Source organism: Pteropus alecto, unplaced genomic scaffold (assembly GCF_000325575.1).
Source record: "Pteropus alecto unplaced genomic scaffold, ASM32557v1 scaffold86, whole genome shotgun sequence".
In the NCBI taxonomy this organism is placed as follows: domain Eukaryota; kingdom Metazoa; phylum Chordata; class Mammalia; order Chiroptera; family Pteropodidae; genus Pteropus; species Pteropus alecto.
The window spans coordinates 11,500,420-11,512,475 of NW_006442109.1; the positions used below are offsets into that span (position 1 = coordinate 11,500,420).

Here is a 12,056-nt window from a genome sequence, read left to right on the forward strand (position 1 = left end):
TAGAAGATATATAAACAGAATGTGCATACATAAATGATAACACAAATGAAGCAAAATGTTAACAACTGGTGAATCTACATAAAGAGTAGAGTTCTTTGTACTATTCTTAGCAAGATTTCTTTAAGTGTGAAATTACTATAGCAAAATAAAAAGGTATTTTGAGATTTAAAAATTTTATTGTTTACTTCTAATTAAGACCATAATTTTTTATTTTTTATTTTTTACTACAACACAAGGGAGAAGTTTAAATTACCAAAGAGTCCTATAAAACTGCCATTAATTTTCCTCTATTGACTGATAATGAACCAATCCAGTAAAAATATTACAAGAGATTAACTGCAGTAGTCCAAATGAATTTATAACTATGTTTCTCTTATATATCCAAGTCTGGCTTGTGATTTGGCTTCCCAAACAGAGTCAAACCCTCCGGTTTACCTACTGTTTGTACTGACTCTGATAACAGCAACAATATTTTGCTCTGTTCATTAGAGAAGGTAAATCTGAGTTTAAACTTTACTCAAATAGAGTAATGCAAAATTTCAGTTTCAGTGACTTAACTTTCTGAATGACAACTAATAAGATCCATTTCTGATAGGTCAAGCAATTTGCTCTAAAAACTGGATTGAAGATATTTCATCTAAAAACAGATACCAAATTGAACATGGCAGACCAACTTCTCTTATCTTTCCCTCCTAACATTCCACTAAAATAACAATAAAGGAATTAAATAGATATTAATTCACAAGTATAAAGATAATATGTGAGGCAACCAAAGCAGACAAAAGATTTCATGTTTTTGGAAGTCAGGAAGAAGTTATAAGAGCAGCAACAATCTTAGTAGTACAAAGGAAACTATAACCTAAGGGCCAGCAGAGAAGAATGCAGAAGGGAGGTGGCTCTGGGCTCAGGGACATCTGGCACAGCAGACAACAAGGGTAGGAATTAGACTAAAAATAAGGGGTCTAAGGGCTGTAAGAAACAACTGAATCATGGAACTTCCTGCACCCTGATGTCAGAATATCAGTGGCCAGAGGAAAGACTGAAAAACTAAATGGTGCTAGAAATACAGACATCATGAGTATCTTTCTCCAAGGTGGCTTGCTCCCCCACCTCACAGTGAAGTCTGCTGTAGAAACAGAAACAATGCAAGGAGCAAAGAAAAACTTCAAAACAAACTAAAAAACCCTGGAGTAATAAGAGAAGATACTGTAAAACGACAGCAACAGAATGTATTAAAAAGTAATGCTTAGGAAAATGAGAAAGAACACTTGAAAATTTAAAATATGATTATCGAAATTCAATAGAAAAGTGGAAGGAAAAAAAGGAACTAGCTCAGGTACTAGAACCAAAAGGCAAAGAAATAAAAAGAAAATTAAAGGTTCTACCCGGACACCCAACATTCAATTTATAGGCGTTCCGGAGGGAAAAAAAAAAAAAAGGTACAAATTAGGAGATTTAGGTACGAGAGGATGAGTGTGCTAATCAAATGTATGGACCGAAAGGTCCCTTGAGTATCTATCACAATAAAAGAAAATCTACTCATGCCAAGACACATCATTCTGAAATTTCAGAACACCACAGATAAAAAGAATATACTAAAAACTTCCAGGAAGAACAGTAATCAAAAAGGTTTCAGGTTTCTCAACAGCAACACTGTTAGCCTAAAAACAAAAGAACAATGCTTTCATAACTCCCAAAGAAAAATCTTCTCTAATTGTCTATAGTCAGTCAATCAATCAACTATAAAGGTAGAATAAAAGTGTCAGACTTGCATGGGGTCAAAAATGTGCCTCCCATGAGAAGGGAGCTAGATGATATACTCCAGCAAAACAGTTTAATAAACCAAGAAAGAGAAAGACATGAGATCCAGGACATGGGAGTTCTAATAACAAGGGAACAGCAAGAAAATCAAAGGATAAAGACAGTCCAGTAGGCCTAGAGAACAATTAGTTCAAATGAGAGCAAGAGGGTTCTTGGGAAGGTTATCAGAAAAAAAGTGCTAAGAGATTATTTAACTGCTTAAGTGCTTGGAAAATGATATTCATAAGACATCTGACAGATTTACAGCTATACTTGGGAGAAAATGTGTAGAAGGTAAACTAAGCAAAATTTTTAAAAGGCAATTATTTACTCAAAGAAAGTAATATGTGGACAAGAAAGAAAAAGTAATCATGATTATCAACCAAAACTTGTAATTTAATTATATTGAGAAATGGAGAGGGGGGCAGAAGGAAAGGTGGTGCAAACATGAATGTCTTCATTTACCATAGCAAGAGCTCAAGAGATAATGCCTAAAATTGATAAATTAAGAAATAACAGTGCATTACTCAGAAGTATGCAGGTAAATATGAGAGAGAAAGCTAAAAAGGGCTTAAAGTTGTTGTCTGTGGACAGTACGACTGAGGGTGGAAGGGAGAGAGACTGCTGTTCTATTTTAAACCTTCGATACTATGACAACTGAGTATTATGTATTATTTTTTGGAAGCATGAATTAACCTTTAAAGGGTAAATTGATTTAATAATCATATCAATTCATGAAATTTCCCAAACTATTTTTTTTTCTTTAAAAAAGTATGTCTAAAATCTATTACACGGTATACAAATTACAACAGCAGTTTATCATTTGAGGCCAGGCACCCACTGAATTCCCTATATACTGCAAGGCTAATTTGCAGAGCTAATGGTATATGTCCTCTACCAGAAAATGTAATTTCAAAATTTACATCTATATGTTAACAGATCCAGACACCTACAGAGCCAGAAAAAAGAGGGCATCTGGTCCTGCTGACTTCCCACACAGAGGCAAATTCTGATCCATAAGACTGGTCTCCTCACTGCCTGAAGCTTTTTACTCTGTTTTGAAACAGATTTCTGAAATCAGTTTCTGAAATCAGTTTTTAAATGAAAATATACAGAAACAATGTATGTGAAACTACATATTCTCAAAAACTGTAATGTGCTAAACAAATTTGTTATTCATTTTATTACAAACTCAGACTTGTTTAGATCTAGTTTGGTGAAAAACACCTAATGAAGTTATTATGCTGTATCTATTCTACCAGTTTTCAGCTAAATACTGGAACTGTGTCCCTCTCTCCAAATAAGGGGAAAGGGTAGTGGGGAAAAGGATTAAAATTACCAAAGCCAAAGCAGATTACAAATGGGAATAAAAATGGGCTGCTTTTGCCTTTGGACGACCAGACACAAATAACTACAGAAAAATTACCAGGACTTTGTACTGTTTCAAAAATAACTTCCTCTTTGAAGCTGATTATATGAAAAATGAACACAAAAGCCATGAATCACTTAACAAAAATTCCGGCATCCAATACTTTCAATTATTTAACATAGCAAGATCTGATGCAATTTCATGATTTTGCCAACAACCCGAGTAAGCAAATCCATGGTTAAACAATAGTGAGATCTTCAAAAGAAATGAATCAAGTCATAAATGTAAACACCATACAACTATTATTTCAAAACAATAGCAAATGTATGCATTATAAGAGTCTCATATGTATATATATATTTTGTAGGAAGTACTCCCGCCTATAAAAAAATCAAATAATTAAGAGATTTAGGGACTTATTACCAAAGACTTTACTCAGGGAACAACAGGTTTAATATCTGCATTGTACAATTCTCTTCCTAGTTTTTTATGGTGATATAATAAAGGTTAGTGTTCAAATGCAAGTGGGGGAAAAATTACCACATGTGTTTGTACTGGTGTTCTGGGAAGCTATTCTTTTAAAATCAATGGGACTATTTATGAAGAAGTTGAAAAATATATATGTAAACTAGACAGACTTACACTCTGCTTAAAGAGCTAGCTACCCAATAGTACAGAAAACAGACACCTGCAAACTCCAAAACCAAGAGTTGGAATATTTTTTTATAACTAATAGGCTCAATTTTAAAATCTTACCCATATTTTCTCAAGAATCGCCATTAATTATTCAAAGAAAAAAAAAAGCCTGAAACAATATTTTTAAATGAGGCTCTAAAAACACTATACACAAACAAAACACTTGAAATAACTGAAATGAAATGGATGCAGTAAAGCTCTCAGAATTAAATTCTCATAGCATGAAATGTTGAGCTCTGGCACCTACTTCATACACGTAAGGTGAAGCTTGAGTCCTTAGTTGCTACAGAGCAATTTCTCAATGTTAACACATCTATTAACATTCAAAATAATTCAGGTGGAAACTAGCGTTCATGAAGCCAAAGGAAATTTTACTGTATGACACTAAAACATATATGCGCATATATATGAATCAATAATATGTGTTGGCCAGTGTTTCCAAATTATATATAAGTTCTTATTTAAAAATACTATCAGATTATTTCTCTAACATGTTATCTATCAATTATCCCAGGCAAACATTCTATTACAAAAATGTGTTTCCTAGAAATTTCAGCATGATCTTCAAAACTGATCAAGAGAGTGCCATCCCAAAACAAAGAAATGGACAATAATCTATTACTTAAAAAAGAAAACCTGAGCATAGTCAGTAAGGACAAAGATTTAAAGCAGCTAAAATAATAAGTGTACTACCTCATAATCAGTTAAATTAAACCTGAAGGAAGAGCAGTTAATCACTAGCCTGCTCTTCCTAGTGATTAGACAGTACAAGAACAGTCCATAAAATTAAGAGACTTCTTGGTGGGTCAAGGATAAAACAGGCAAGCAGATTTCTACAAGGCTGTCTTAAACCCAGCTCGAACAAAGAAAAATATCAGGACAGAACATCTATTCAAAATGGAAAACAGCCCAGTGATAGAGCTCTTTAATCCTAAAGCAGAGTACAAAGTCTCCAGATAAAATCCATCTAGTTACATCTTTTCAAAGATTCAAGCGGGCTCATCTTAAAAATAAACTCTCAATTCCCTCCTCAAAAAGGTCTCAAAACTTAATTAGCTAGCATTTATTAATTGTGAAGCATTTAGCTAACATAAACACCAATACACCTATAAACTTCATTTTTCAATGTCCAAGTTTAATTATAATAGTTTTCAAAATCTGAAATTACCTTTCTAAGCTCATCTTTATTTTATACATCTGTAAGTAGCACACATATACCTACTTTTCACTGTATCTTAAGAAAAAAAATGTATTTTAAACTCTTAAGTCTAAAGACTATAATTAACTTTTACAAGAAATACAATTGGAAAATCTTAGAATATAACTAAATGGAACCAACGAAGTACATTGCCTAAAAGCAAAGATTCCAATAACCTCTGAACTACCAGAGGCAAAAGCTAAATTCGGTATCTTAGAAATCCCCCCCGCCCCCCACTCCCTCAGCCCCTCACCATACACACAACAGACTACCTCCAAGAAAAATCTCCTCTACAAGCAACAAAATGGAAAAAAAAGGAGCGGGCAACTTCAAGAAAAGAAACATATTTTTAAAATAGCCAAAAGCTAATAGCATTTTTACCCACAGCTATATTGAGAAGGCTAGTTTATTATACCTAAAGTAATGTGAATAGTCTACAAAAGAAAATTAGATCTGAAATGTAACGAAGACATTCAAAAACAGCAGTTTTCTTTCAATTGTATTACCAATCTCTTCCCAATTTGCCTGCACTTTAATCAATAAACAGGAGGAAGAACTAGTCAAATACAGAATTTTAAAATATTTTCAAATGTGAAATTTAAAATGTATTTTCACATCAAGAATCTTCAAAGGGATGATTTCAAGTATATTTCCAGACACTTAAATTATCAAGCATTAAGTTACTGGATGACAAAATAAAGACCCTGCTCTTAAAAAGACAATTTAAAAGTGTGGTTTGAATGGCATTTGAATTTAAGCTTTGGATTCTCTCTACTCTGCCCTCCTCTCCCACCAAGCATCTTAAGCAACTTTTAATCTGTCTCAGTTTCACAATCTATAAAACAGGAAAAACTACAAGGATGGGTAGTTAATTAAATTAGTCAGGGTTAAATGTTAGCAAACTGCTTTGAAGTTACTTTATGTTGTTCTCAGTTCTCCTCCTACTCAGTAAAACTAATAGATGAGAAAACATCTGGAATTACTATAGATACTAACATCTGCAGACTCACAGCAGTTAAACGATTATCTCTATTTACAAGCTTCTAAGCCAGAGTTCATTCAACTCCAAAAGATTTCAGGATACAATTGCAAAGAACAATATTTAGGTAAATTTCCTTTCAGTCTGAAAGGTACCTACTCTTACCTACATTCTCAAATCAGACTATTACAACTCGCAGAGCATCTTGAGAGGACTTGGCACAAAACAATTCTAGGTAAGATGAACAAGCTGTTATGTTGTTAATGCTATTTTCAGCATTCTAAACTGTCAATCAAGGTAAGCTTCATCACAAATACACCATCCAAAAAGTACTAGTCCCTGCTGAGCTTCTAAGTACTTCCTTCTAAGCCATCTGTCCAGGAAAGCCCTAATAAAACACCTAGAATGCAGTTGCCCTCACATCCAAAGAAGCTATGAATAAACATAAAACACTAAAATACATTAAACCCTACACATTTTTCCACTTCGAACACTGATAAAATACATACCCAAGTCTCTTCCAATGACCAGGTTGAATACAAAACTCATAGACAGGTGGGTCAGAAACTGCAGCTTAATCAAAGGAGACCAATGTTTTTTTTTTTCAAAGAAAGAAAAATATATAAAATAACACAAGAAGTGGGGAAAAGCTTAAAAAGAAAAAACAAAACAGGTTAGGAGGAAATGTACATGTAAATTACTCCCTGATGGAAGACTCAATTAAATTTTAAAACAGGAATTTAAATTACTCACTGAGCTACAAACTAAATTACTCACTGTTCTGCTTACTGAGCTACAAATACTATAAAAACGTAAGTATCTCTAAATCTAATTTGAAGGATCCAAAATTAATCTATTATATGCCAGTAAAGAAGGAAATTGCATAAATTTCAACAAGGAAAAAGTAGGATGTTATAAGAGCCTAAGGCTAACGCTGTAAAAGCAAGGAATGATGAGAAAGAATTAGTTTGAGAATAAATGAATAACGGGAAACTGAACAAAGAGTTCAAATTCTCCCCTCAACTCCATCCTTTCTTCTGTTTAGGCCATTAAGGATAGTCTGTGTATACTAAGAATACTATTTAGAAAATAACTTCTAGTCAACATGTCAAAACTTTTTCACAACAGCAAAATATTAAACTCAATCCCTAGACCGCAGCCTCTTCAAACACATGGAGCACATTCTAAATTCCAGCTCTTTCACATCTACCTCCAATAATTTAGAGACTGTGGAAATATGGTGAGGTTGCTTTAAGGTTATGGGGGGTGGAGTGGGCAGAATACTGCCAGAAACACTAGAAAGACAATTACATTTGACTCAAGCTTATAAATATTATGCCAAAAGTTTAAATTCTTCAGAAAAGTGTATGAAATTAAAATATTAGTCCTCAGAATTAATGTGAAAAAAGTATCACCTGTCTACTGATTTTTAACTGCCTCATCCACATTTACTACAACGTCCACCTGCCCATTTGTAAACAAAGAATGTCAAAAGAATACAAATTCATTGTGTTAATAACACTGTAGATGGTCATGTGCTCAGAATCCAAAGTTTACAGACTAAAATACTGAGAATGAGGACTGGTGAAACAATTCTGGGAGGAAGTTCACTTACTTTGCATTTATTTTCAACATAAAGTTAAAGACTATTCCAGCCTCGATCTGAATGGAGAAAGTTTCTTTATTCATTAAGCAAATATTTACTGGGCATCTTATTACGTGTTAGGCACTTAGTGAATACTTCCATAGAGTGTTACTAAAAAGCAGTAAATATATATGACTTAATGAAAAGTGACTGATCCTATCTAGAAAATTTAGTCTACTGGGCATACAAGTCCTCTTTATATATAAGTTGTGAGAGAAATATGATACAAAATAATAACTTATCACTCCACCAAGGCTGTTTCTCACCTTTTCGCAAACTACAAATTTATTTATTACCACTGACAGGAACTCAATAATCAGTACCTCATTCTACTAAATGGATCGTTAAAAAAAGCAGGGGTTCAACTCCAATACCCATCCAAAATTGCAGACATTTACCTGATCTACACTTACTTTTCTTGGGGTAATGTGTGTGTACTGGAAACTTAAAGAGGCATGCTCGACTCTTTGAAGAATTAATCGAAAATTTCTCATGCCTGTGCTGAGTTTAAGCTGCTCAGTTTAACTGGCTATTTAACCCAAACCACTGAAGTTCAAATGCTTAGTCTTTCTTGGTTATTAAATGCCTTCTTTAGTTATTAAAACGGTTGTGTTTAGGGCATCTTTTTGAACAATTTGGTCTTCCCCTTCCCTCCTCCCCTCCCACCCCCCACCCCCGTATTTTGCCACTGGTTTAACTCTTTTACCCACAGAAATGAGAAATGCCCAAGTCTCCAGCTTCTGAAAATAACATCTGGTATGTGCACATAACAACAAGCTTGGGAGAATGTCCTAGTTTTTATTTAAAACTTTTTCATTTAAAATGAGAATGCCTTTAGCAAAGATTAGACATAAATCAGCTTTTACCTTATTAGGAGATTGTTATTTTCAACATTTACCTTAAACCACAACATGGATTTATCTTCTAACCAGTTAGCTTCCTGTCTCTCCTCAACTAGATTAAGTTGTTTTTTTTTTTAAAGCAAAGGACCACTGGATCCCATGATCTGTAGCCCAGCTAATATATTTCAAAAACTCTGTAAGCCTCCACAAAGACTTAAATGTTGCTAGCCTTAAGGATTTCTCTAATACTTTAAAGCTGTTTAGATAAGAACAGGTTTAACTGTTACTACAGTTATATACCAGTGGGTTCTTAAAGTGTAGGCCTGGACCTCTGAGAGTTTTCAAGACCCTTTCAGGGGGTATGTGAGATCAAACTATTTTCATAAATAATATATTACTTTTATTTTATATCCTCATTCTCTCACAAGCATGCAGTGGAATTTTCCAGAGGCTACATGATATGTGATATATCAAGAGACTGAATGCAAAAGCAGATATGAAAATCCAGCTGTCTTCTACTAAGCCAGAGTTGTAAAAATATAAAATACCACTCTTCTCACTAAATTTTGTTTCGAAAAGATAGTTATTTTACATAAACAATTATTTATGTTAACTGGTAATGCATTTATTATTGTTATTTGTGTTTTAATAAATACATATTTAAATATTTTCTATTTTAATGTCTGGTACAGCAGATATTAATAGATAAAATCCATACAAAAGTTCTTTGGGGTCTCAATAATTTTTAAGTGTAAAAGGGTCCTGAGAACAAAAAGTCTGACAACCACTGTAGTATACAATTACATAACCTAACATACAGTGCCTTCCATATATAAGAAGCTCAAGTTAATTCCGAAGTATAATTACTTCTTACAACCCCTAATCTTGTTGAGTAATGTATCTCCTTGTAAAGCATAATTCAGCATAAAGCCAGTCTGTCCTAGGCCCTATTTAAGGAGCTTTAGATATTTAAGTATTCAGAGTCCTCTTTATAAAGACGTTCTGACCTGTAACACCTCCTATTACGTGAAGTATGTATGAGTTTCTCAACGTTTTTCACAAAAATTACCTTCTTCATCCTATCAGCAACCTGTGAAGTAAATGTGAAGTATTATTCCTTTTTACAGATGACATAATGAAATTGATGCTTAAAGGAACAGAACTACTTGTCCAAGGATGTACTGCTCGCTAGTAGAACCTAGGGTGTTTCTTTTGTAATTTGCTTGACTGCCTTAAGGCTGTTTCGCTGTGGTGTAACTGCAAAGAAAACAGGACAACGGCATGACTTTTATTGTCCCAGTGCCAAAACAGGGATTTTTAGCTCCTTAATAAGAACGTAATCAGACGCAATAACCAGTCACAGCATTATTCAACACATTGGCTACCCTTTTGGTTCCCTACAGACAGAGGAGGGAGAGGGTGGTAGGGAGGGAGAGAGCGAGAGAGAAAGAGAGCAAGAGAGCGAGAGAGCAAGAGAGAGAGGCGAGAGAGAAAGAGGGAGGGAGGAAGGGAGGGAGGGAGGGAGGGAGGGAGAGAAGAAGGGAGAGAGAGAGGGAGAGAGAGGGAGGGAGGGAGACAGGAAGAAAAGAAATTCAAGAGTATTGGAGAATAAATACCAGGATACATGATGCTATAATGCTCCAAGATGATGAATTCATTAAGGACTCACAGATTTACTAATCATTTAATCACTGGAACAACAGGCAGGCAAGGACAAGATCAAGTTCAATGCAATAACACCAGAGTATATCAATGAATGGATGCCAACAGGTTAAAATGGGAGGCCCACATGAAGAGGGTTCAAATCATAGAATATGGACAGAAGAAAAAAACACATAAAGTTGTGAAACTAGCTTTATTGGTTCTACAAATCCAAGCTCATAACTAGAATCACCCTGGCAAAGGAAAGTCAGAGACAAACTGTTGCAAGATGCAAAGATGCCAACCTACCCCTGGACAGAAATCATCCCTCCCTTAGGGCTAGACATACTAGTTTGTTCTTGTTATCAGCACAAGTCTCTTCATCATGCCTCATTTTAACTTAAGTTCCTCAAGATATTCTCAATTTTCTGCATCTCTTTTCCACAGTTAAGTGGACTCCGTGACTGTGAGACTGACTCACAACAGGGTATCTGCCACTTGCATAAACTCTTCCTTTTTTCAGATGCATGTGCCTAGTAGTGAGTCGATTTTAAAATTTGATGTGATTTTACCAGGAAAAAAACAAAACAAAAGTGTGCTAATCGTCTGCTTTTATCCCTGTAGTTTACTACAGATGAGCAAGAGTAATTTCATCATTCCTCATGAGGTCTGCTTTTCCTTGTGTTTACTTTGGTCATTTTTTTCCCCCAAATCTCGTTTGGAAAAAAAAAAATTAAAAGTTACAGCTATTGCGCCACAACTATAGCTACAATTATAGCTAATGCGCCACCAACCAATTTGTAAAGCAATTTGACACACCTTATTTGTCGTTTCATACTCAACATTTACTGTGAAAGATACATTCGTAGGTAATAGCTAATTTAAGTTTCTGCATCCTCATAAACGAACTGCAATACTGCACTGTAAAACCAATTAACCAGTTAATCTTTAAAGGCTTCATGCTGAAAAAATGACTTTACAAAGGCAAACAAAGCGTCAAACCTCTGAGAACTCCAGGAAACCGCAGTTATTTCTATTCCTTATCCTGGAGTACATTTTTCTTTGTGGCGTTACCTACGTTTTTCTCCAAGGACATAATCACCATTCAAGAAGTAACCTGTCTAAAGTGTTAAGGCATTCTCTAAACTATCATCCCAGCTCCAGCCCACAACGAGAAATGTCACACAGCTAAATGATACCATTGCTGTTTCCCTATGTTTCTTCAAATGAACTTAAGATTTCTGAAGTGCATCATTCAAATTTTACACTACAACCCAAGCTACCATTGATCATCTCAAAGCTAATAAACAAAGACTCCAGCAGCGGCACCAGGGCCCTACCAGGAAGTAATCAAAGCAGTGTGCCCAGTGCGATCCTAAGTCGCTAGAGCAGACAATAAGGCACCGGGGATTCCAAGGGGCCCGGCAGAATGAGTTCATTTGCTTAAGCAATGCAAAAGCATTACATAAACCTAACAACTGTTCCACAGCACATGAATTTAGGAATCCCAACGCAATTTCGGTCAATCCCAAACATCCGAAAGGCAATCGAACCGCCTCTCCAAAGCAGCTGCTGGATCCGCCTCCCGAGTTTTTAGCCTGCAGCTTGTTTCCAAACTTCACCCTCCCTGGCTGGTGAAAGACTCCGACATCGGCCGCCCGAGTTCTGAGCACCTCTCCGGGCTCGGGGCTCCCACCCGGCGTAGACAGGGTTGCCGGAGCCTGAGGACAAGCGAAAGGAAACGGGGCCGAAGCAGACAGCGAAGGGCCCTAGCGCGCTCCGCAGCCTAGACAAAGCTGCACCAGGAGAGTGGTGTTTTTCCCGTCCGGCGGAGGACGGGACGCAACCTCGCCCCCCGCCACCCCCCCGTCCCCCCCACACACACG

At 35.7% G+C, this 12,056-nt stretch overlaps 1 protein-coding gene across 1 annotated transcript in view; it reads right to left on the reverse strand.

The window, feature by feature from the left end:
- Positions 1-12,056, reverse strand: part of USP3 (ubiquitin specific peptidase 3) — an 82,097-nt gene that overhangs the window by 69,321 nt on the left and 720 nt on the right. The window lies entirely within an intron of this gene.